This window comes from Equus caballus, chromosome 5 (genome assembly GCF_041296265.1).
Source record: "Equus caballus isolate H_3958 breed thoroughbred chromosome 5, TB-T2T, whole genome shotgun sequence".
Classification (NCBI taxonomy): Eukaryota; Metazoa; Chordata; class Mammalia; order Perissodactyla; family Equidae; genus Equus; species Equus caballus.
The window spans coordinates 96,496,445-96,524,443 of NC_091688.1; the positions used below are offsets into that span (position 1 = coordinate 96,496,445).

A 27,999-nucleotide genomic window follows, 5' to 3' on the forward strand; every position below is an offset into this window, starting at 1 on the left:
GACTAATGAATTATTTGGTTCCCACTTGAGCATCAGACCTCTAGAATTATGGCCGTGCCAGGATTAAGAATGTTATACCTGGATAGTTTACATTTGCCTGCCCGTCAAGTATAACTGCCTTGATGGGCAAGTATGGTCTTAGAGTGGTTTTCATCTTTCTGTTAGGTGACATATGGAATATATCTCCTTGTAGTGTGCCTGTGGACAGGGGTGAGAGACCCAAATGCCAACGTGTAGAGTGAAACTCTGACCCTCAGTGCTTCAGGAAAGAATCTATCATGAGCGGGAGAGCAACGAGAGGGTCTGTACTCTGGGCCTTACATGGATAAGGGGCCTCAAATTGAGACTTTTGAAATTATCTCCAAATGAAATCATGCATATAGATATTTTATTTGTATATGTGTTTTAGACTTGTAAATTTGTTCAAAGAAAACACAATTTTTATAACTTTGTCCGTGGGAACCACAAATGTTTATGGGTGGAAGATCATGAGATCTCATAAGCATAATGGGCCCGCACCCATGAAGGGTGAAGTATGCAGAGGCAATGTGATTTATCACATCTCGTCTAAAGCATTCTCTCTAAACCACTTTCAAATAATAGAGGGAGCAATTACATGTGTTTGGAGAAAAGCTCAAGGTGGAAAAAGATCTCATAATGCCGTATTAGAAGGAAAGGATTTACATGAAATTTTAAAAATAATTTTTAAAATGTGCACCTTTGAGACGGCTTAAAGCATCACATTGCCTTTATCCTTTGTAGCTCATACGAAGTATATTGATTCTTGTCTTCTTTCAAATTACTCTGGAAAACAGAAGGGCCATAAATATTGGCATTAACGAGAATATTCTGAGCTGAGGGCAGAGATTTGAAATCTTTCAAAAGAGGATTTGTTGACCTGGAGAATGCCTGTAGGGAGAACCCATTATCTACCACACAGAGCAAGCACACTCCCAGTGCACACATAATTCAGGAACATGTCACTTCTCTGATTTAACTCTCTCTCCTCTCTGTGTTCTCTCAGAGATCTGCCAGGCCTGCTTTGGGAACCAAAACCTTATTCTTGCATCCCTTTTTTCAGAATAGAGTACTTCCTATTCCAATACAAGACCATTGACTCCTAGGACAGTCTTTCTTGCAAGAAGAGTGAAGTGATATCAATAATGATTAATGAATTTTAAGACAAAATTTAGACAAGTAAGTAAACAATATAACAAGGAAATCTGAAATCTGGACAGAAGTAAAGCAATACTATCTCAAATTCTTGTGTAGCTAACAGAACTTTTGAGTATTCCACAGGAATAATCTCAGGATAATTACATAGCAGAGGGAAGAGAAGATTTTATATTCAAGATTAGAAGTTCTGGAAACTAGATAAGGAGCATGACAAAGAAGATGGTATACATGAGAGATACAAACATGATTTTACAAAGTAAAAAGAAAGAAATCAAAAGGAATGGAAGGAGGGGGAAGAAAGCGAGGGAAGAAAAAACACAAGAAAGGAGGAAGGAAGATGCATGAGGAAGCAACACTTTCAAATAATCCTAGAAGCATACACCCAGATCAACAGCTTTCATATTTTCAAGGCTTCACATGTGAAGTCATAACCCCTGTCTTTATAGGTAGACAAAAATTCTGGCCTTGTTTGCTGGGTACCACTTTTGTGTTTTCCAAAAGCGACAAATAGAGTTCATCCAACTCTCCCTGGGTTGTTACGTTGAATAAGAGAGTAATGTTGACTTGTAGTTTGGTACAAAACAGTGAGGGTAGAGGTGGAATTGGTGGTGATGTGTGTGCCACATGGATTCCATCATCTTTTGGTTCTTTTTGTGGTGCAACATATTTGCAAGATGAGTGACCAAGGTGAAAAATTCAGACTATGGTCATGGTTGGGCAAATCTGTGTAAAGACAAATGATCTCTGTAGACATCTGTCCCTTTGTCTTCATACACTGACACTCAACTGGGATTTTCCTCCCTATAATGAAGCCATGACTGATGAGGCAGGATTAAGAAATAATCATTTCAGAAACAAACTCCTCTTCCTTATGTGCATTAGAACAGTGATCCCCAGCTTGGGACAACACTGGGGAGACAGATCTAGGAGAATTACCTAGAGAGCTTTTTATAATTGTACGTTATCACCATTACCTACAGTTGAGAAACTGTTCCTAACCCCCTAACCTCCTAGAGATCAAAGCTCTTCCTTTTGCATGAATCCATTAAGACAGAGAACATTAAAGAAAAATGCAAAACACAGGACTCATAAGAAAGAAGAATCCTTTTTCTTTCAGTTTTAAAAATACAAAAAGAAAAAAAGGAAAACAAGCATTAGCTACACTAGCTATTATAGAAAAAAGTGCTATAATGTAGTCAAGGAGCTCTCTGTCTAGCTTCTCATTAGAATCTCCCAGGGAACTTTTAAAATATGCTCATGCTCAGGCCCCATTCCAAACTAATTTAATCAAATCTCTGGGGAGGGGGCTCAACCCGCTATAGTTTTTAAAAACGTCCAGGTCATTCTAATAACCTGGCAACAGGCAATACTGAGAACTGAATTAGACCAATTAAATAGCATAAGGAAATCATCATTTGATCATAAATGATCTAAATTTTAGTCCGAGCTCTGCTTTGAATTTGATTTGTGGCTTTTAGTAACTTATCTAAGCTCTTGGATTCTTCATTTTCCCAAAGTTACAGTGAGAGACTTGGATTAGATCATTCAACAAACATTTTCTTTCTAAAGGTACATCAGACGCACATCTTAACATGCCTTAAAGACTCCCTACGCCCTTCACTATTTCAGGTCAAGTCTGCTCCTCCCGGCTTCTCCTTCTTCACCTCAGCCCTGGTGAACCTATTTTAGCTCCTTGACCACCTGCAAGCTCTCCTTTGCCTCCCAGTCTTCACACATTGTAGTCTCTTATTAGGGTTTCCACACCTCGGGCCCGCTCCCTCCTCACTCAACCTGGTCAATATTAACTGTTTAACCACAAGCGCTTTTGACTGAAGGTTGTTCTTGGGGCATACCGGTCCTTAAAAAGGGAGAAGGTGAACATTGATGGGCCCCTGTACAACAGAGTAATGCAATCACGTAGTGAAGAATACTCAAAGCTACAAGTTCCAAAGATTCGGGTTCCACCACCAGGTTCTGCTCTAATTAGAAAGCCAACCAAACACAACTCGGTAACTTCAATAATTTAATTTCTCTAAGTCTGTTACCCTCTTATCTGACTTGTAAAGTCATCTCTGGAGTGAAAGGCCATCATAGATGAGAAAGTACTTTAAAATATTTTTAAAATAGGAACCTAAAATACCATTAATACATACTGGAGGAGGTGAGATCAAATGCAGATATTTCCAAGCAATGCTTTGGAAGCAACTTTGGCAGCCACGAATTTCCCTACGCGAGTGAACCTGTCATATGAAGAGGCTTTTGAAAGATGACCACGAGGTCAATTTTGAGATAGAATATGATAAAAAGTTTGAGTTGTCCATATTGTTTCCATTCTCGACAACTATTGCTTCTGAAAGTCACTTTTGGAAAGGTCAGGAAATGGAAATACATGCATCAGAAGAGACTGAAAACAGAGGCTCTTTTTTCCCGTCAACTCTACAAATGAGTATTTCAAGGTCCCAGTGAGAGAAGACCTTTAAACTCTTCTGCCTTCTGCATCAGGATAATAACTGTGGGAAGGAGTGGAAATACAGATCGTACTTTTAAAGAGACAATGTGGGCTGCAGGGGCAGGGGGAAAAATCTTGTTATACTTTCCCATAACTGCTAGACAATTTTACTAGGAAAATGTGTTATCTAACTATAATATAGATACAGGGCCAATTCTCAGAACATTTAAGAAGTGGAAGTGTATTCTCATTCCCCTTCTCCTTTACTATCTATTTCTCCATTTATGGAGCCTCAATAGGCACAGAACAACACTGGGTTATTCCTGGCTGCTCAAGGCAACATATTGTCATGCCCCAACCAGCACCATCCTATGCTTCTCCAACTTACTCAGTCCTCTTGCTATTATACCCAGCAAGACAGGAAGCATAAGGAATTTTTTAAAAAATAAAACAAACAGTGTTTGTCCCAGCTAGAATATTATGATCCGTTTGTGGCTAAGAAGCAGAGAAACGAAGTGCATGTATGGGAATTCACAGGGTATATGTCAGGTGGCAAGTAGGAGGTTTGATAACAGTGGGGGTAGTCCATTGTCAGAAGACTAAAAGGAGAGCATCTGGGTAGGAGTGAAAGTATGGAGGAAATTTGTCCATAGAAGGATGACTCAGCTGAATTGTAGAGGGTCTGATTTCCTCAGGAAATGAGTAAGTTCACTACAGGGAATTAGAGAGGGCATCGCTGATATTGGAGGTTAATGGACAGAGAAGGTGTGAAAGCACCTCAGAGTTGGAAAGCAAATTTATTAGGAAAGTCTAGTAAGATGGCTGGATATTTCTGAGGCCTCACTACAGACCTGTGGTCATAAACACAAAGTGAGACCAGTTTGCAAGGTAAGCCTCCAGAACTGCAGCCACACTCCAGGCTGATCAGGTACAGGGTAGAGTGTGCAGATAATTGGCTTTGCCAGTTCAGTGAAATGGAAGGAAAGGTAACAAGGGAGTTGAGGCTGATTCCAGTGACCGTGATAGACCCTGGAGTGTAAACTGGGCAAGGAGAAACTTGAGAAGGAGGAAACACTGGAAAATAAAAAAATGTTGGAGTCAATGAGTTGGAGGTCTGCATGGGATAATAAAATGTTAGATGGACCTAGTGGAGAAAAGGAGCTAGGAAGGAAAGCAGTAGTGGGAAAAAAATTGGCTGCTTAAAATTGAGGTTTCAGAGGTGCTGCAGTTATTAATGATGACAACATCTACCATAGTACTTTACAAACTTTTTACATCACAACCCTCAGAAGGAAAGAAGTTTTACATAGATATTTAGTGCACATACACATACAAATTTTCACAATGCAATACCTATCCTTAAATGCACTCTGATATTTTAAATTCTATTTCAATCCCATTTTTAAATGATAGTTATTAAATTAATTGTCACCTCTAATAATAAGTCACAATCTCCAGTCTGAAAAACAGCTCTCTAGGATGGGTCCAATAGGGGTGTCTAAGGCGGGATAGAATAAAATACAAAATTAAGGAAATCATGGACCTCAGAGACCAGAGTGTTGAACTAATCATTTTCATTGGTATTGAAGTTGCCAAGAATAATGATAGAAGCAGTGGCGGAAAAGAAAACAGTTAGCCAGATGTGAAAACTTTATATTAATTAATCTTTTCAATAAAAATAAAATAGTAAGTGAACAAATGAGTAAATAAACAGATAATACATTGCCCTTTATACACTTAAAATCCTTTTTGTAAGTTGGCATGAATAAATACATTAAAATTAACTAACTAATTAATTAATTAATTTGTTGTCTATTCAATTAACAAATATATGAGAGCTTTCTATGGGCAGAGAACTGTGCTAGTCTCTGGGTGGTTATGTATTATGGTGAAAAAAGGCTTGATTTCTACCTTCATGTAGTTTGAAATCTAGTGTAGGATAAAAACATTGAATAAATAATCACAAAAATAAATATAGAGTTACAACTTGTGATAGAGCAGTAGAGTGCTAAGAGAGAGAACTCGGGTTAGGGGAAACGGTATCTGGGAAGTCCTCTTGAAAGAAAGGATGTTTTACCTGAATCCCAAGAGATGAGTAAGAGATGGCCATATGGCAAACCATTTATCCTTCTGTGCCTTACCTTTTTTATCTATGAAATGAGAGAATTAAAATAATAGCCTCTCAGGATGGGATGGAGCCTTAAAATCCATCTGGTCCAACAATTCTTCTGATTCTTGAATCCTTTCTAAAATATTTCTGCCCAGAGTCAGTATCATGACAAACTTGTTCTCTTTCATGGGTGGTTAGTGAAAAATTTTCTGGTTATTATTGTAGATATGTTCCCACACATTAATTCACTCAATTCTTACAGCCACTCTTTGAGAAGTAATGTTCTCTAATTTGTAAAGCAGAAAAATAAATGCAGCTGGCCTTGATACAGAGTGGTGCTAATAACCACCATCTCTAGAACTCGTCCTCTGAACTGTTAATAGTGGCAGGATTTTTCTCTGATGCACCAGCATATGCACAGCAGCTGGCTAGGTTGAAGGAGCAGTTACAGGGTCATGGGACAACATCTTTGAGTAACCATCTGGCCCTGATCCAGCATGAAACCACATCCACGACCTCATTTGCATCATGCTCTTGCTAAATCTAGCCAAATGTACATGTTTCATTCCTAATTTACCCTCATTCTTTCTAGTCAATCAACCCCTATTGAGTGTCACCAGGCACTAAACCTGAGAATAAACAGAAAGGGTTATAAGCCTGCCTACCTTTAAGTGCTTGCAAGTTAAGCACATGAGAAGTGCAGACCAAAGCAAGTAGGGGCTGCTAAGGAAGCAGAGAGGAGCATGCATGCACTTTTCTAACTCTAGGGGCAAAGACAGAATTTTACTATCTTTTAAACACATGTTGCCTTTTGATAAACATTCACATTTCAAGTCTTTCCCACAAAAAAACCTTTCTAAGTAACTCCCGAAGGAGAGTGCCTTTGCTGAGGATGCAGTACTTTGTTTTCTTACCAGCACTTACTTTTCATAATTTGAATTACACAAGCAATAGAATTTTTGTCTTTTTCCAAATTAAAAAAAAAAGTTGCTTATATTGAATACACTTTCTAAACTACCTAACCCACCGTCATCCCATGTCTTTCACACAAAATTCCGCTAAGCTTCCTTGGCAGGAGGATCTGACGTGTCCTCTTACTAACTACACCTCCTGGAGAATCACTGGGCTGAGAGCATGTCAGAGAAATAGCACAGAAGAAAGAGCAACACTGAGCATTTAGACCAATGATTCTCAACCTCAACTGCTCCTTAGGGGTTCAGGAGCGCATTTAAAAGATTCTAATATCCTGCCCCACAAATTAAATCAGAGTGGTGGGCCGAGGAGTGCCCAGGAAAGAGGCATTGGATTTTCTTTTTAACATCCTAGCAGCCTGGGTTGAAAACCACTTCTAGAAATATGGGGCTAATTTTTCTTTTCAGTTGGTTCTTGGAATTTTCCCAATGGTGCTTGGACTCTCCTGATGGGTACATCTTGGGCGAGGCTACTCATTTCGACTCACCAGTGCTCACTACCTCATTGGTAAACTACTGCAGTCACCTTTCTTCTGATCTTACGGTAAGTCTCTCTACCTGCACTTGGTTATACATTTATTCATTCATTCAGTACAGCAGTCAACAGTTCAACATCGTTGAGCACCCATTCTATATTCAAAGCAGTGCTAAGAACATATAGTGATGAAAGCCACAGCCACTGACTTTAGGGACTTTTAGTTCAGGAGGGAAGACAAACAGTCTAACAACAGGATCACACTCTGATAGAACCTGGGATGTATGTACAGTGAGGTGTGGGGGTACGGGAGAGGAGGATTAACTGTACCTGGGCAAGGAATTGAAGGGACACCTTAGGCTTACCAAGGGAAATGACTCTTCAGCTGAGTATTATAAAAAGTGGGCATGAATTGTCAACTCAGCTCCCTCAAAGTCCATCAGAAAAACCTGAAGATCAAACAAAGTTAAACTTACTAGGTTTACTGCAGTAAGGAATCACACCGCCTTGACGAAAGCTAACTAGTGTCTCAGAAGAGTGAAGGCAGGGCGAGATAGAGGGTTTGACACCTGGGCTCAGTGCCTCTGGCGGGGTGTAGGAAGGCACGGAACTAGATGGGAATGGGCAGAGTTTATGATACAAGTGTGGACTGGTTTTGAAGCCAGTCTAGATGATGAAGTCTTAGAGAGGTATCAGGAAGACAATCTATCAATAAACAGATATCTATTGAGTACCTTCTAGTGTCAGGCGCTGTTCTAGGGGAGCAGACTGCCTGCACTCGAGGAACTTATCTATTTTTAGATATGTTATGGAGAAAAATATTGAGTGATGGGGTAGTGGGTGATTGTGTTGAAGACACAGCCTACTTCAGCTAGGAGAGTAAGAAAGGCCTCTATGTTCTTCGAAGAAAGGGACCATAATTATGCATTTTTTATGACACATGAAACATTCTTACACATTCTTGACACTGAAAAACAGTGAGTGAATGAACAAATAGGTACTCATGTGGTTACTGTAAAAAATGCACCTTGAGTGGTTTTTGTACAAAAGCTTGTACATGACCTTTAAAAGTCATCTTGATGGAAGTTTTAAAAGGAAAAGTTGGTTTCAGAATAAATTATTAATTTATAAATATAATTAATATAATTATATAATTAATATAGTTAATATAATTATATAATTGAATATAATTAAGAATAAAAATATACAGTTATAATTTTTTAGTCAAAAATTAGATGTAGAGGGGCAGGCCCAGTGGCATAGTGGTTAAGTTCGCATGCTCCGCATCAGTGACCCAGGATTCACAAGTTCGATTCCAGGCACAGACCTACACACTGCTCATCAAGCCATGCTATGGTGGCATCCCACATGCAAAATAGAGGAAGATTGGCACAGATGTTAGCTCAGGACCAATCTTCCTCAAGCAAAAATAGGGAGATTGGCATTGGATGTTAGCTCAAGGCCAGTCTTCTTCACACACATCAAAAAAAATTAGATGCAGAAATAAGATTTTGTGTCTGAGAAGTCATTCTTGGGGCCTTTTACAGGAGGCTTATCTTGCTGATAGAGAGGGAAGATAAATTGTTCCTGAAAACAATTAAAAATTATACAATATTTTATATATTTCCCCCAAATTGGTGCAATTTATACCCTCTCTCTTAGGCTTACACTAAGAATTAATAGTCTCTTCTTCACAGAGCAATAACTCATTACCCCAGCTGTTTTTTCTAGCCACAGAGAAGAATGCTAGCACAACTCCATTCTCCCAAAAATAATATATGGTGAAGAATGTGTCCTTGTGTTTGCGCAGAGAAATTACCTGGACAAATGACATCAAAATAATAGAACCTGTCTTCAATTATCTGAACACTAAGAATTTCCCAACACTTACAAAAAAATCAATTTAACTCTAGCAATTCTTTCTTCAACTCCTTCCTTATAATATGCTTTTAAAGAAAAGATATATAGATACAATTATTGAATAATACCTATATGCCAGGCACGATACTAAAGACTTTATGTTAATTATCTCATTTCATTCCCACAATAGCCCTAAGGAGTAGGTATTATTTTATCCCCTATTACATGTAAGAAAGCTGAAGCTCAGTGAAATTACCACTTATGCCTGCACATAAGGAAACCTAGCTTATAAGGTGGTCTTCCAATATCCAAATGGAACCACAAGTACAATAAAAATGAGGGTAAGAGCCTGATTGAATATACATATATTAATAAGAATGTAAATTTAAAAAGTCAAATATGCATATTTTATTTTTTTACATATTTTATATATACCAATAAGAATGTAAATTTTAAAGTCAAATATGCATTCTTTTTTTTCTTTTTCTTTTTTTTTTTAAGGAAGATTAGCCCTGAACTAGCATCTGCCACCAATCCTCCTCTTTTTGCTGAGGAAAATTGGCCCTGAGCTACCATCCGTGCCCAGCTTCCTCTATTTTATGTGGGATACCTGCCCCAGCATGGCTTGACAAGCAGTACATATGTCTGCACCCGGGATTCGAGCTAGTGAACCTCAGGCCGCCAAAGTGGAAAGTGTGAACTTAACTGCTGCACCACTGGGCCAGCCCCAAGTATGCATTCTTAATTTGTTTTTTTTACATATTTGCTTTATATCAAATGCACCCTGTAAGTTAGTGCACTATATTAAAAATATTACTTTTTTCCACCTTGAAATTTCATGAAATAATTTTATTAAACTCTTCACTTGCCTCTTAACATCAAAATCCTACTGACCACTGGAACCACTTTTCTGAGACAAGTAACAGGTTTCCAGAAATACCATTTGTATGAATCAAAGTTCTCCAGAGAACCAACAGGGGATCGATAGAGAGATAGATAGATGATAGATAGATATTAGATAGATAGGTAGACAGATAGCCAGCTAGCTAGCTAGCTAGCTAGATAGCTAGCTAGCTAGATAGATAGATAGACAGAGATTCACTGTAAGGAACTGGCTCACGCATCATGAAGGCTGGTAAATCCAAAATCTGCAGGATGGACAGATGGTGTGGGAGACCCAGGGAGAACAGGTGTTCCAGTTGGAAGGCCATCATGCAGGAAGAGCAATGTTGCAGACTAAGTCAGAAGTCAGTCAGCTGAAGAATTCTCTCTCACCTGGGGAAGGATCAGTCTTTTTGTTCTATTTAGGCTTTCAACTGCTTGGATGAAGCCCACCACATTATGAAGGACAATCTGCTTTACTCTACTGATTAAAGTGTTAATGTAATCTGATGTTAAAGTTTACCAATTTAAATGTTCATCTCATGCAAAAACACCCTTACAGAAACACCCAGAAAAATGTTTGACCAAATGTCTGCACACCCTATGGCCGAGTCAAGTTGACACATAACATTAACCATCCCACCATCTTAACCTCTAAGTTTTTTGAGATACAGCACTTTTCGAATACATGCGTTACAAAGTCCCAATAAATTTTATTTCAAGGCATAAAACTACACTTGCATAATGATAGTAGTTTTTTCTACTTAAATGTAGATATAGGTTTGTGATCTCCACAAGGTAACTACTTAGGGTATTATTTTTAAGCAATGGTCTCAAACTTGGTTGCACAGGGAAATGGCCAGGGAAGTTTTTTAAAAATACTGATGTCTGGTTTCAGCTCCAGAGAATGTGATTCAGTTGATATGGAGTGGGGTCTGAGCCTTGGAATTTTAAAAGCCCACCATATGATTCCAATCAGTTTTAAAGGTGATTTTTAAAAGATGTTTTTTTACAACATCCACCACCTGCCATTATGAGGTCATCACCTAAGAAGAATCCAAATATGATTTGTTTCTTTACCTCCTCTTTTGCCGCTTCCATTGGGTGAACTCCATAAGCTTCCAAACCTACCAGTGATTGAGATCATCTGCGATTAAATGTGCCTCAGTCCAATAGCAGCAGAAGCACTAACACTTCTGATGCTTTGCAATCTTTGGGTCCCACCAAGTTCATAGTGAGATAGATCTTTTATCTTTATTGACTCATAGACTCGCTTGGAGTCTTCTCACCCAAGGGTCTATCAGGCCAAGAGGTCAGGTAAGTGTCACAGTTTATTTATGCGTTAATCTACTGAAGGACATCTTGCTTGCATCCAAGGTTTGTCAGTTATTTATAAAGCTGGTGTAAACATCCATGTGCAGGCTTTTGTGCGGACATAAATTTTCAGCTCCTTTGGGTAAATACCAAGGAGTGTGATTCCTGAGTTATAGGTAAGAGCATGTTTAGTTTTATAAGAAAATGTCAAAATGTCTTCCAAAGTGGCTGTACCATTTTGCATTTCTATCAACAATGAAGGAAAGTTCCTGTTACTCCACGTGCTCATCAGCATTTGGTGTTGTCAGCATTTTGTATTTTGGCCATTCTAATAGGTGTGTAGTGGTATCTCATTTTAATTTGCATTTCCCTGATGACATATGATGTTGAACATCTTTTCCTATACTTATTTGCCATCTGTATATCTTCATCGGTGAGGTTTCTGTTAAGGTCTTTGTCCCATTTTTTAATTGGGTTGTTTGTTTTCTTATTTTGAGTTTTAAGAGTTCTTTGTATGTTTTGCATAATAGTCCTTTTTGGATACATATTTTGCAAATATTTTCTCCCAGGCTGTGGTTTGTCTTCTCATTCTCTTAACATTGTTTTTCACAGAGCAGGAGTTCCTAATTTTTATAAAGTTTACCTTATTTCTTTCATAGATTGTGTCTTTGATGTTGTATCTAAAAAGTCCTCGCCATACCCAAGATCATCTAGGTTGTCTGCCATGTTATCTTTGGGAGTTTTACAGTTTTGAGATCATTTTGAGTTAATTTTGGTGAAGGGAAATTTTTGTGAAGTGTCTGTGTCTAGGTTATTTTTTGCATGTCGATGTCCACTTTACCATTACGATGTCAACTAGTACCATTTGTTGAAAAGACTATCTTTGCTCCATTGCGTTGCCTTTGCCTCTTTGTCAAAGATCAGGTGAGATTTATGTTGGTCTATTTCTGGGCTCTCTATTCTGTCCCATTAGTCTATTTGTCTATTCTTTCACCAATACCACACTTTCCTGATTACTGCAGCTTTATGTAAGTCTTGAAGTTGAGTAGTGTTAGTCCTCTGACTTTGTTCTTCTCTTTCAATATCTTGTTGGCTATTCTGAACCTTTTACCTCTCCATATAAACTTTAGTTTGTCAATATCCATAAGATTATGTAATTTTTTTTATTGAGATATAATTGACACCTGACATGAGCTATGGAATTTTTATTGCATTTGTAAGCAATGGAGCACCAATAAAATGGGTGGAAGAAAGAGTGACATGTACATAGTGGGTTTTAGAAGGTAATTTTGGAACTGAATGGATCAGGAGAGCAATACAGAAGGAGTACAAGGATGGATCCTGGTTCCCTCCCTCTCTCTCTCCTTTTCTCTGCAGTCTCTCTCCCCAGATTTTTTTTTTTTCCTTAGCTCAGGTGTTACCTATGTTCCTTTTAAAATTAGAACTTTTAGGTCTGGAGAAACGGTGAGGGATGAGTGGGGTGAAACCATGTCTTAAACTGGATTTTCCCAGAAGCAGATGCTTGACCCGGGATTAAGGGACAAGTAATTTATTAAGCAATTCTTCCAGTAGAAATCAGTAAAAGAGTAGAAAAAGCAGATAATAGAGCTTCCATTCAGGAGTCCCACAGGACTGTAGCAAACAAAGTTCTTACCAGGCTCAGGAGCACGCCCCTGCAGCTATGCACCTGGGCCCAGCGTGGAGGGAGCAGCAAAAACGTCCACCCCCCAGTTTCTCTCTTGAAGGGGCCTAATTACATGCTTTCCCATCTGTCGCCTGAGGGTCCTTCTCCCAACCGACTTGCATCTGGGTAATGAATATGATCCTCCCCTTTGGGACACTCTCAACCACTAGGAGCTACTACAAATAAAGAAGGTGGCTTGGATAATCACAAAGGTTTGGGAGACTACCAGGAGCAGGGGCTGGGCTCATTGACGAGACTCATCCCCCACACGAGACCACTCTGCCAAGGCTGGGAAGCGGCTGTTTTATACGATGCAGAAAAACTAACATAACGTGGGAAGAGGATTGCAGAAATGTAGGCTTTTGTATCCATTCAAAGTGAAGTTGTTATCAACTTAAAATAGACCATTATAAATTTATAAATATAAGGTGTTTTATGTAAGCCTCATGATAACCACAAACCTAGAGTAGATACACAAAAGAGAAAAGAATCAAAGCATATCACTACAGAAAATCATCAAATTACAAAGGAAGAGAAAAAGAGAAGAAAGGAACAAAGGAATTACAGAGCAATCAGAAATCTAAAAAAAAAGAAAGAAAAGAAAGAAATTAACAAAACAGCAAGAGTAAGCCCATACCAAAAAAATACCAATAATTATTTCAAATGTAAATGGACTAAACTCTCCAATCAAAAGACATAGAGTGGCTGATTGGATACAAAAGTAAAACCAAACTATTTGCTGCCTATGAGACACTCACTTCAATTTAAGGACACACATAGACTCAAAGTGAAGGGATGGAAAAAGATATTCCATGCAAATGGAAACCAAAAGAAAGCAGGGGTACCTATACTTATATGAGGCAAAATAGACTTTAATCCAGAACAAGGTAACAAGAGATGAAGGTCATTATATAATAATGAAGGGATTAACTCATCAAGAGGATATAACATTTGTAAATATTTATGCACCCAACATAAGAGTACCTAAATATATAAAGCAAATATTAACAGATCTGAAGGGAGAACTAGGTAGGAACATAATAATAGCAGGGGACTTCAACACCCGACCTTCAACAATGGAGAGATCATCCAAGCAGAAAATCAATACACTGGGTTTAAACTATATGTTAGAACAGATGGATTTAGCAGACATCTACAGAACATTCCAGCCCAAAGCAGCAGAATGCACTTCATTCTCAAGTGCACGTGGAACATTCTCCAAGATATATCATAAGCTAGACCACAAAATATATCTGATAAAGGGTTAACATTCAAAATATACTTTTTTAAAAACTCATACAACTCAATAGCAAAACAAATAATCTGATTAAAAAATGGGCAGAGGAATTGAATAGACATTTTTCCGAAGAAGAAATACAGATGGCCAACAGACACATGAAAAGATACTAAATGTCATTAATGATCAGGAAAATGCAAATCAAAACCATAATGAGATATTACCTCCCACCTAGAGTTATGCTAGGTTAGAATGGCTATCATCAACAAGACAAGAGATAACAAGAGTAGGCTAGGATATGGACAAAAGGGAACATTTGTGCACTGTTGGTGAAAATGTAAATTGGAATACCCACTATGAAAAACAGTATAGAGGCTCCTTGAAAAATTAAAACTAGAACTGCCATATAATCCAGGTATAGTCCTTGGTATATATCCAAAGGAAATGAAAACAGGATCCCAAAGAGATATCTGCACACCGATGTGTACTGCAGCATTTTTCACAATAATCAAGATATAAAAACAACTTTCGTGTCCATCAGTGGATGAATGGATAAAGGAGCTATTGTATATATACACAACACAATATTATTCAGACATGAGACAAATGGAAATTCTGCCATTTGCAACAATATGGATGGTCCTTGAGGGCATTATGCTAAGTGAAATAAGTCAGATAGAGAAAGATAAATACCGTATGATATTACTTATATGTGTAATCTAAAAAAGTCAAACTCCTAGAAACAGAGCATAGAATGGTGGTTACTAGGGACTGGGAGATGGGGAAAATGGAGAAATATTGGTCAAAGAGTAAAAACTTCCAGTTATAAGATGAATAACTTCTAGGGATCTAAGGTACAGCTTGGTGATTATAGTTAATAATACTGTATTATATACTTGAAGTTGCTAAAAGGATAGATCTTAAATGTTCTCATCACAAAAAAAGAAATGGTAATTATGTCATGAGATAGAGGTGTTAATGCCATGGTGGTATCATTTGGCAATATATAAGTATATCAAATCAACACATTGTACACCTTAAACTTATACAATGTTGTATGTCAATTATATCTAAATCTGGAAAAAAATAAAATATTTTCTGGCTACTCTTCAACTTTTCTCTTTATCACTAATTTTAAGCAATTTGGTTATGATCATCCTTGGTATGGTTTCCTTCACCTTTTTTTGTGATTTTCTTTCATTGAGCTTCTTGGACCAGCAAGAATTTGGAAATAACTATAACTGTTTTTTCTTCAAAATATTTTTTTTTTTGGTGAGAAAGATTGGCCCTGAGTTAATGTCTGTTGCAAATCTCCTTCCTTTTGCTTGAGGAAGATTGTTGCTGAGCTAACATCTGTGCCAATCTTCCTCTATTTTGTATGTGGGATGTCATCACAGCATGGCTTGATGAACAGTGTGTAGGTCCACACCCAGGATCTGAACTCACAAACCCCAGGCTGCTGAAGCAGAGTGTGCGAACCCAACCACTACACCACCAGGCTGGCCCCTTCTTCAAACATTTTTTGTGCTACCCCCCACTGACTGTCAGTTCTAGAATTCCAACTACAGCATGTCAAATTGTTTATTATTATCCTCTAGGCAAGACCAGGTAGATAACTGGCAGGGCCCGGGGCAAAATTAAAATGAAGGATTCCTATTCAAAAATTGTTAAGAATTTCAAGAGGCAACAGCAGAGCATCAAAACAAGTGAGGGCCCCTTCTGAATGTAGGACCTATGTGAAGGACAGGTTGCACACCGATGAGGCCTGCCCTGCTCATAGGTAATTGAGATAGTTTTCATATTATTTCAGTCTTTTTCTCATCCTTCATCTTGGATAGTTTCTGTTGCTATGTTTTTAAGATCACTTATCTTTTCTTCTTCAGTATCTACTCTACTGTCGACCTCATTCAATGAATTTCTCATTTGAGGAATTGAATTCTTACTTCTAAAAGTACCATTTGGTTCTTTTGTGCTTCTTCAACTTCTCACTATGTTCATGTATATTACGTTTTTAAATCCTTGCCTAATATTTCTATCATCTCTGTCATTTCTTGATCTGCTTTTATTGACTGATTTTTCTGTTTGTCAAAGGTCACATTTTCCTGCTTCTTTGCATGTTAATAATTTTTTAGTGGATGCTGGACATCATGAATGGTATGTAATTGAGTGACTAGAGTATTCCGTCTTCCTTTAAAGGATGTTCAGTTTTGTTTTGGAAGGCAATCAATTTAACTTGATCCTTGATCAAGTTAACTTGATCCTCTTGAGGCTTTGTTTTAGGCTTTGTCTCAGCAGATCTAGAGTAATCCTTATTCTAGGGTTGGAGTAAACTACTCCAAAAGTGTAGCCTTTCTGAAGTTTCAACTAATGAAGTTTGGAGTGTTCTGGCTGGTCAGGAAACCAGTGTCTCTCAGCACCGTGCATCCTCCAGAATCTCTGTTCAGCTCAAAATAAACCCTAAAGCTGTTCTTTGCAAGACCTCGTAGAGTCATCCTGCACATGTGCAGCTTATCATTCAGCCAAAACTCAAGGGACCCCTGTGAAGATCCCTGGAGCTCCTTCTCTGCACAGAGAAGGACTCTTCTCTGGGACCCATCTTCATAAATTCTTGACACTTCAGCATTCCCAAACTCTGATCTCTGTTTCCTCTGCCCACCAAGATTATTCCTTTTTAGGTTCTGCTTTTTTATGCCATACTTTGGAAAGGTAGAAAGGCAGAAAATATGGGTGAATGTCAAGTTCACCTCTAGTGTTTCCCTTCTCTCAAGGATGGCTATTCTTCTCTGCAGGTTTCCAGATGCCTGAAAACAATTACTTTGAATGTTTTGTCCAATTTTATAGTTATTTATTGTAGGATAGTTAGTTCTATCTCATTGCTCCACCTAGATCAGACCATTTCTTCTTTTTATGAGCCCTCTTCCAGCCTGAGATCTCCTTCCCAACCCTTTCCTCTTTACCTCAATAGCCTAATTCTAGTCCTCTCTGTTTTTGGACATAAACATGCTCCTGCTCCTCAAGCTCACTCTGCTCTTTCCCTGAACTCCTATAGCATATATTACCTCATTTGACAATTAGTATATGTATTGGGAACAGAAATCTTGGGAGCAAGTACAATGGTTTATAGTACTAGAATTTTTTTGCAATGCACTTCTCCAAAACTTTTTCTCAAAATTATCTACATCTCGCTTATACTAAATATCATTACCTGGCAAAGCAAACACACATGCTATATAGCTATGAAAATAACAGTTCAAATCAGGTAAAACGTATGCAATAATTTTCATTTTCAGGGAGTATATAATCATTTGATTAGATTTCACTTATGTATATGGTATATGCATGTATTTTTAAACTGTATCAAAGATTTAAATAAACTCCAACATGTTTGCTCAAACGCATTATGTACCAGATTTCTAACATATTGTGGAATACCAGCTTACAAGGGCTGCCAACCTGACTGCTTTTGTTTAGCAGCCAGAATACAGATCCTCCTGCCAGCTCGATGCACATGTTTAACCTTCTCTTAAGTGTGCAATTGATTAGTCTTTGCACTGTTCTTTTTATGAATTGCACGTTTGCTTCTATAAAGCTCTACCGGTATGTAACTATTACCCACTGGGATGAATCAGAAGTTTCTTCATCCTCTTTAGTCAAAAAAAATAAAGAAATAAAACAGAAGTTGAGACTAACAGAAGATGGCAACTGCTGTCCATAAAACCCAATTTTAATTATTGAATTGGTCAAATTGTCTCATCGTTCACATTAATTGGCTCATTTTAAGTAAGTGCTAAAAATTTGAATTTTTCAAATTAATTATTAATAAAATATTGCTTTTACATATTTTATAAGTTTTGTATGTTGGAAGTCCAGAGATCTCATTTTTCATTAAAAATATTTTCCCTTCTGAAAATCATTTTTGAAAACCACTATTTAAGATGAATAAAAACTTTCAATGTTGGAAGAAATCCCAGACTGATTATGGCTTAAATACCTTGCTTTTCCCAGGGCCTTCCTGTCTTTTTCTTTCTGGCCCCATTTCCGCCTCCTGTGACATGCAGAAAAACTGCTCTTAATGAAGTTTTTATACCTATCATTTCTTATAACAGCATGGATGTAACAAAATTTAATTAGCATTTCCTCTATTGGTAAACAATTACTTTGTTTCCAATATTTCTTCATTATAATGAATGCTATCATAAAGATATTCAAGACTATAAAATGTTTCATATTTCAGATCATTTTCTTATGACAGACTCAAAGTGGTACAGTATTGGGTAGAAACTACTACTAAATATTTCCTAAAAGACTTTTAGCAAATCATTTCAGTGGATAATGAGAGCCACTCCAAATAGGAAAATAAATACTATCTTACGTCATCTCCAACCTAATTCACAGAATAATCTCTGCCTAATTCATAGCCACTCACCTATCAGATATTTGTCTTGTATTCCTTGCTCCAGGAAGCTTTCCGTCACCCCCATCGCTCACCCTGAGGCTGGGGTTCTCTTCCCTCCTGTGAGCATTCAGACCCCCTCGGTTTTAGCTTTTATAGCATTTACAACTGTTTCCGAATTGCTTGTTCATATGTCTGCCTCACCCCTAGATTGTATGTACCCACCAACAAAAGTTTTGCCATTTCAGATACATTCCCTAGAACCTAGAACAGTGTCTAGCACAGAGCAAGGATGCTAGAATTTATGCTGAAGTGATTAGTTATCTTCATTAAGGTAGTGAATACATATCCTTTTCCACGTCCTTAAAATTCATAGTTTTGAGTTGTTTTGATTTTTGTCCTACCAAGTACAGCAATGCCTAGCACACTTCACCACATATAGACATACAAAATAATAAGTTCTGAATGCATTAATTAACTAGTTAGTTTATTACTTTAGAAAAGAAGACACCATGTTCCAGAACAAACCAAATCTAATCAGATTTACTGTTTCAGCACCTGGGGATTAGAAAGAGATCCAGCAGTCAGGGTGTTTATTTGCCTACTCAATGTGTCCGCTTTCCGTCTTATATCTTTTGAGAGGTGAGCAATAATCACTACGAGGCTCACAGATGCACTGGCCTGTATAGCGCTCTTTCTCTCGCGTTACTTGCTGAAGCAAGGCCTGTCAGCAGGGACAAGAGTTTAGAGGCCATCTCTCAGCTTTCTGCTCTGGATCCTGCAGTTCAAGCTGTGAGAAGTTTTGCAGAGCACGAATACTGACTGGCACTCCTTGGACTGTCAATGGCCAGCGAAGTCACAGACAACGGGGAATGAGGGGTACAGGAAGCAGTAGGACAAGGACCTGAAGGAATGCCCTTTCGGGTAACTCTCCTTTAAAATGTAGGCCTTTGACACTTCTCTTCCTTTATAGTTATGTTTAAAACATGTTTAAAACCTATTTAAAAGAACTAAAGTAAAGTCAATGACTAGCAAAATGCAAATACACTTGAATGGAGAAAGCAATTGGATAAGAGCTAAATTCATTGACTTAAGCCAGGATCCTCCTCAAACCGGCTCCAGCACAATTCCTCAAGTTTATTGCCCTCTGTAACCCTAACATGCTCTGCTCTCCAGGCACTTCAGTAAGCACTCAGGATTCAAACACAAGTAAGACATGGACCCTGTGTAAAGAGAGATCTCCTAAGGGAAAAGCAGACTAATTTAGTTTACAGACTATCCTGCCCACCCCCACCCACCTCATCTCCCCTCAGGTGGGGTATTATAAAGTACACTGTGTGAGTTATGTTTTCAGAATCAGGAAGGAAAGAGTCTGGTTGGTAGATGTGTTGCAGATAAATTCTTCTTTCTGAGATTTACTCTTTATTAACTCTGTATTGGCATCAGCTCCCATTGGGGTAACCTCTTAAAAGCGAATGCATTTTGATTTTTAAAGTGGTGCTAAACCCACAAAGGCCTGTGAACACACAGTTGTGTTAAGAAAGAACTTCATCTAAGAGTTCTTATTTTTTAAGTCTGTCGGACACCTGAGGTGGCAACCTGGTTTTATAAGGAGGAAAAAAGAAAAATAGATGGCAGGAAGGAAGGAAGAAAGAAAAGAAGAATAGATTCAGGTTGAGATGCCTGTATTTTTGGGCCTGAACCTACTATTGTCTGTGTGAGCTTAAGGAAATCCTTTATTCTTGTTAGTTTCAGTTTCCTCATTTGAAATTATATGGTTAGACCAGATGATCAGCATGTTTTCTTCCAGTTCATTTTAACTTTACTTTGGAAGGAAATTTACTGAATTACATTTAAGACAATATGATACACAAAGCTCAATAACTCTTTGTTCTTGTTGTTCTGATTTTTGTTTTACTGTCATTTCTTAATTACAACATTTCTTTGAAAAAACCTGAACGAGTTGTGAAAGTCTGAGGTAAAGTTAATGATTGTCCACTGATAAGAGACAGTACATTTGTGTGCCCTAATGGTCATCAGAGGAGTTATCTGAGGCCATGAATGTTTCTTTGTTCAGGTGGGGGGGTTGTTATCGTGGTTGTTGTTGCATAAGCAACTGACATAAAAGTTCAATGTACCTCTTTCAAGATTCCAGTTAGCTTTTCAGGTAGAGGCAGGAAAGAAACCCCAGGCACCTCCAACCAAAATGAAGCCCATCTACTCCAAAGGCATGGTTAAGTCCTTGCTGATTGAGAATATAATTCATTTCTCAATATGGCTTTTTCTGGAATGATCCTAGAAACTTGTTTTCTACCCTTGGAAGATTTGCTCTAATAGATTCTCTAGTTAAAGAGCCCCAGCAGGTCCTCAAAGTCTTCCCCAGTGAGGAAATTCAAAAGTATGCTCAAAACTGGAGGATCCAGGGCCACTCTTCCCCATGAGACTGGAGAATCCACTCCTTCTCACCATCTCCCACTCATGGGAAGTTTGGAAGCAAAAAGCATCACATTGAAGCTTCAGATTCTTGTTCAAGACTGTGTGACACAAACATGGATGGTGTTGGGCATAGCTTTCTTATTGGAAGAGAGCAATTTCCTCAAGAGAAGGAGTGGAGTTTCAGATAGACTTGAAGTAGCTCTCCTCCACTCACCCCACCAGACCAAAGAGAGGAGATCCAGATTAAAAGTAAGGGACTACCCATACCTAACTTCTTTTGAAGGCCCTAAATTTTTAGATGTCTTTTAGGACCTCAGGTATAACCCATATTATTTAGAAATTTAGTAATTTTGTTCCTACATTGTAATTCCTATCTGAAATTGCACTAATCCCTCAATAGTGCAATAGACATATTTGCACAATTGAATGTGCTAGTCTTGGGGATACTGAAGGAATAACCACACTCTCCCATCTTCCCCTGGTTTCTCATAGAGATAAGGCACAAATGTATCTCTTGGAGTGCAAGTCAGTGATTGGTGGTGCAAAAGAGGAGCCCATGGTAAAGTTAGGAATGGTGGGGCAGGTCCATGTACAAGGGACCACTCCAGAGAGGGCACAAGGAAGAAAGAAAGACTAAGCACTGTGTTCATCATAAGTTAGAGGATACCACCCTCTGAAAGGGGAAAAATGAGGGATCTAGCAAACTACTTATATACACATATTTTTATTGTTATCATTATTATTACTAAAATTATGTGCCTCTGGTCCAGTGGCATAAGCCTATGACTAAAATATACATAGCCTGATTATCCAATGAGATACCTCAGCCTTCTTCCATTCCTCTCCTCCTTTACCTCTTCCTGATCATCATGCTTTTTTCCTTGCCTCTCTGGTACCTTCTGACATGAAGCTTTGCCTATTGATTTAGTTATGACTTTTCTACATTTTGTACTCAGATTAAGAGCTTTGTTCAGTATTTATGGTTTTATTTTCTTATAACTAATTGTTTTTACAATTGTATGGAGTTTTAAAATATTTTAATCTTATTTTTACCCCACATAATTTACTTAAATTTGTAATTAGGAATTCCCATACTAAAGGAAAAAATTAAGAGCTTTCCCATGTTTCAAGTAATAAATCTTAAGCCCTTTCTTTCCTCCAAGTTAACTCCTCAGAAGCACATAGAACATCTCAAAGCATCTCCAAGTCCGGTCTTAGATGGCACAAATAGGCGCCCTCTGGAGGAGGCTGATGGCTTCCTACTTAAAATCTATTCTCCTGGCCACTCTGGAAATTCAGCTATGTTCCAGGTAAAATTTCTCCACTAAGAAGTCATAAGTTCAATTCTCAATTCTCACAATCTCTAAAGCAGAATAATTTTATCCAAATCTCCTTTCTTCTGAATCTCTGTTATTGGCTTCTTCAGCGTACTGACTTCTTAATCAAAGCCTTTGTCGTGTCATACAAGTTGGTCTAGGAAGTTCTCAATTCTAAAGGAATGCTTCTCAGTATATTGGTCAGGATGAGTTAGGCCATGCTCCAGCAACAAATAACCCCACAATCTCAATTTTATAAGACTGAAAGTTTATTTATTGCTCACATCAGTGTGGGTTGGTCAAGTCTCCTCCAAAAGATGATCCAGGGACTCTCATTAGGTACTCCATTAGGAACACATGACCCCTGTAACTGCCAAAAAGAAACAGCTGGAATATGTAGTCTTTCTTAAAGGTCAGACGTAAGGAATGGGTGGCTTACATCATTTCTGCCCACATTCCATAGCCCCAACCTAACTGCAAGGAAGCCTAAAAAATATACCTTTCAAGTGTTTCCAGAAAGAGAAAATTATGTGGCATTGTAGCTGCTACAAACTATAATCCTTAATCCCAAAAACCAAACATGGAATTTCCTAACCACAAGCTCTATGAGACATATAATTACAATTTTTTCCTAACTCCGAAAAGATTTGGACATTGATTTACCAATCAATTGGTTGATTTTCCTAGAACCTAGCAAGATAGGAAAATAAATGTATTGATCCGTATATATAGACATACCTACCTTTATTTATCCTCCTATCCATTCACTTAACAATATTTCTCTTACACAAGCAAAAACATGTGTTTTGTAATCTGGAGGGGTTTTTTCCAGGTATCTTTAATTTTAATTATAATTTTATAGATAATTAAATATATACATATTTATAAATATAAATATATGTAAGATATTTTAATAATATGATGTCCCATAAAAGTATATATATTAATATATAGCATTGGACTATCTCAGTCATTTTTATAGTTATAGCTACTCACCATACTTCCCTATTGAAATGTAAATTGCTTCCAAAGAACACTTAAATGAGTATATCTTTGAATACACACGCAATCTTTTGAATAGATTCCAGGAGGCAGAGAGAATTGTTGAGTTCAGAGACTGAAAACTAGAGTTACTTCATAATGATGATAATTAACTCAACCCAGATGCCTGGTATACATTTTCTAATTGGTTTTATTCTGCCTCAATTGTTTAACTTAATTATCTTTTTGTATATGTTTTATTATAAGAACATTATGTAGCTTAGCAGACAGAGTATTGCTCATAGCAATTGTCAAGTCTAGAAGGAGAAATAAAAGCAAAGACTATAAGGAAAAGAAGAAAGAGAAAAAATAAGTTTAAAAAAGTGAAAGAGAGAGGGAGGGAGAGATGGAAGGAAGAAGAGGAGGAAAAGAAAGGAAAAATACAGGTAGATAAGCACACATTCAGAGAGGAAGAGAAAGGACTTCATAGAAAAATTAGAAGGATGTTTTCAAATTATTTTTCCAAAACTAGATTAGCACTGACATCAAAACCCAAGAAAGATAGCACAAAAATAGAAAACTACAGACCAGTCTCATTTGGAAAGTTAACCCAAAAATCCCAAGTGAAACATTGACAAATAAAATCCAGTAATATATTAAAGAAAACTTTTCCACAACCAAGTGAGATTTATGCCACAATAAATCCAATATCTAGATTTTCTAAATACCTCAGTATCCCCAACACCTAGAACAGTGCTTTGCACTTTGAGTAAATGTGTATTGAGTTGATAAGCAAATGCATGAACAGTGAAAACCTTTTAATATAATTCACCATATTAATAGATCCAAGGAGAAAAATTATGTGATCATCTCTCTTTATGCCAAAGAGGCCTTTATAAAATTCAGCATATATTCCTGATTTAAAAAAAAAAAAAAACGTCGTGATAAAATGAGATACTTCCTTAACAAAACTTTAGATAGATAGATAGGTTGAGAATCAGCTAAAAATCCATTAGAAGTAATAAAAAAATTCATTAAGGTGGCTCCTGCCAAATTACTATAAAAATCAATGTTTTAAAATAAATGACTAATTACAAATATAGTGGAAGAAAATGTCCAACTTACAATAGGAATAAAAAGATAAAATACTTAAGAATACACTTAATAGACAAAGTACAACATTTATATAATTGAAAATTTTAAATTTTACTAAGGAATATTTTAAAATTTTTATATAGTAGAAATATACATCCCATTTTTTAACACAGACGCTCTCAATATTGTAATATTCTGTGCTAAGAAAATTACACATATAATATAGTTTATACATATATATTAAGTGATAATGGTGGTAGAAAAGAGGCTTTGGGGGGACTACAATGTTTGTAAAATGTATGTGAAAAGATAACAAGACTAATCAGAAAATTTCTGAAAAAGAGTAATGAGTAAGGTCTAGCCTTATCAAATATCAAAACATACCATCCAGTTCCTACTGCAGCAGAGCAAACCACTCCAATACCCAGCGGGGTAAGATCACCATTTCATTATGTTCATGAAATCTGTGGGTCAGGAATACAGGGCACAATAAGGTGTGTTGTTTCTAGAAAGACTGGAATAACTAGAGGTGACTCAGCAGTTAGGGGCGGGAATCAGAAACAGCTTCCCTCACAATCTGCCCCCTAGGCTGGGATAACTGTAGATACAACCGCGCTGGAGCTCCTACATATGTTCTTGCCATAGGCCCGGTGAGAACATTCCACAAAAGAGCCACAAAAAATCTCATTAGATGAATTGCCTCTGGGAGGAGCAGATTAGATGGTAGAGGTGGGAAGAGGAGAAAAGGAGGCAATCAGGAATGAGAGTCTAGAATAAGAGGGAGACTCACCCTGTTTATGTATTAACTTTCAATTATTTAAAAAAAAAATAGCTAATATAAAAAAACTAGCTTAAATAAGGTTTTACATCTATTTATGATATATTTGATAAGTTAATTAAAACTTCAATTTGTGTTCTGCTGGATTTTTTTCAGGATAGTAGGGTAAAAAATATGTATATATTTCTTGAGGATCAGAAGCTCCATTTTTTTAACAGGAGAAGAATTATTACTTGGTTTGTTTGTTTTGGTGAGGAAGGTTGGCCCTGAGCTAACATCTGTTGCCAATCTTCCTCTTTTTTTTCCTCCTCAAAGCCCCGGTACATAGTTGTATATCATAGTTGTAGGTCATTCTAGTTCTTATATACAGGATGCTGCCACTGTATGGCTCCATGAGCGGTATGTAGGTCCACCCTCAGGATCCAAATTTAATTAATTTAATAAAGTTAATAGCACTATTTTCCTCATGTTTATTTCACCGTTGACTCTATTGCCTCTTGTTTGGCCCAAGTCAGGTTCTTAGCTCTGAGACAACTCCAATTACCGGCAACCTATGCACAGCAGTAAGCATAAGTAAAAAGCCCCTGAAAGACTGCTCTGTGAGCCTCAGGAAGGAAGCTGTGAGATCAAAAAGTCTAAGCAGAAAACATGTCACCGCAGATTCAGCTGTGGAGCCAAACTCACAAGATCAAGAATTTGGTGTCTTGGTATTGTCTAGTTTTATATATGAATGACATAGTCTTGTTAAATATTAATTAAATTTATGAATATCATTCTGTAGCGAGGTTCAGTCTGTATTTCAAATTTCTATAGTGATCCAAAGGAGATTATCACAATAGTGTCAACTTGGGACAAAACAATTACCTGGAAATCCTAAGTAAGCCCAGATACATCAACTACACGAGCTGGGAATGAATTTCACACCATTGAATTAGATATCAAAGTATCATGGAATTTCAATAATAATTTTGTCACTGTGATGTCAAACCCTACCTTAGTGTGGGCAAATACAATTACTTCAGCCTCGAGGTCAATAAAAGCCACTTCCTCTGGGCTCTTCTTGGAATGAGGAAGAGAGTGAGCCATTCAGGAACTGTCAAAATCAGGACACCTCTCATAGCAACCTTCCTTCAATCTCCACCATTGTTGCCATCTGGGCCAAGAGCTCTCTTGTTCTATATTGTCCACTGTTGCATCTTGAGGCTAAATACAGCACTTGGCACATAGTAGGCAAAATGCCACATGTTTATCCATTGAAACTAATTGGAACATGATGAGAAAACTTTAGTTTTCTCAAGGGCAAGTCTAGTAAATCCATGATCTGCTATTGCCAGGAATTATGCTAAATACTTTACATTTACTATCACAGGTTATTCTCAAAACTCTGAAAAGCAGTACTATCATTTCCATTAGACAACTGAAAAAAATGAGACTTCGAGAGGTTAAGCAACTTGCCCAAACACACACAATGAAAAAGACAAAATTTGAATGCCTGCTCAAACCCTAGGCTGCTTCTCCACTCAGATCTGCGTAAGACAATCTACTATCTGTAATTCCACAGCCAGCCTTCCCCACTCAGGGTACACACGTTAAAGAGAAATGACAAGGTGACCAACAAAAACTACTAGATAACAAATTCATACGAAAGAAAACTTATGAATATATATCAGGCCGTTTAGAAGCGCTAACTTTCCCAATCTAAGAACACCTGTGGCATTCTCTGGCATCATCCCACTAATGACTAACTTTTGCTCCTTAATTTCTAGACCAAGGAAATAAACATGATGTCTCTAGAACACTAGTATGAACATCGCTCTCTGAAATTCTGCCCTAGAAGGAGAGGTTGACAAAGGAAAATTGTCTTCCAAAGGCTTATACGCTCATCACCTCTTATTTTATGGTCATTATTATTTTTCTAAACTAGGTTATACAAGGAAAAGAAAAATACACTTTTAAAAATTAATATCAAATAACTCTGATATGCTTTTCTGCATCATTAAAGGTCAAGGGCTAAATAACTACTTTCTAAAGGGTTTGTAAGCTTCTTTAGCTTCTTTTAACAAGAAAGCCACAGAAAAAGATTTCTGTGTCAGTTCCCAGACAGAAAGCTAATAAATTCCAGGGAGGAGATGGTCAAAAGAGACGCTCTAAGGTCTCACAGAAAGACAACTTCCCGTGGTTAGACCCAGTCTTCCTCTAAGTTGTAGTTTCACTCTTGTACTGTCTTCAGGTACACAGAAGAGTGGTCAAGGGCAAGAAGAAAAATGAGAATCTGCAGACTGGTGATTGACAAAGTCTTGTCTCACTTGACTTAATCTATAACACCAATTAATCTTTTGCAAAAGATTATTTTGATGCTTTCAATTCATTCTGAGTGACAATATTTTTGCATACACGTGTCTTTTTGTGTAACATTTACTGATGTTGCTGTTATGGGGTTTTAGAAAGGAAATGCTACTTGTCTCATTGTGTACTAATAAAGATCAATGCGTCTCAACTTTTTCCTTTTAAAATATTCCTAAAGGTGAATTTAAGTGGACAGTAAAGTTAAAGCATCCACTGCCTGCAACTGCTAAAACATCAATTATTCTGGCACCTCCTATTTATTGATAAAACGATATTAAATGGTGAAATAGAGCTCTCTTAGCATCCGCCTGCTTCCTACAACGTAATGCCGAAGCACTGTAGCCTTAGTCTGCTGCTTCCTTCTGCCAAATCCATTCTGCAGAGTTTCTGGCAGGAATGAAAGAACGTACCCGAGATGATTACTAATGTGTTAGGTTATTAAAAATTAAGTCCCCCAGAGCTGTCTTTACATTCATTCCCAGGAGGTCAGTCCAGG

The 27,999-nt window shown here is 37.5% G+C and overlaps 1 long non-coding RNA gene across 1 annotated transcript in view; it reads right to left on the bottom strand.

Annotated features, from left to right (window-relative positions):
- Positions 1 to 724: 724 nt before the first annotated feature.
- The window catches only part of LOC138924341 (uncharacterized), a 75,231-nt gene continuing 47,956 nt past the window's right edge, over positions 725 to 27,999 (bottom strand). The window contains exon 3 of the long non-coding RNA XR_011439363.1: positions 725 to 804. This is a non-coding gene — a long non-coding RNA (uncharacterized lncRNA). The remainder of the gene's footprint in view (positions 805 to 27,999) is intronic.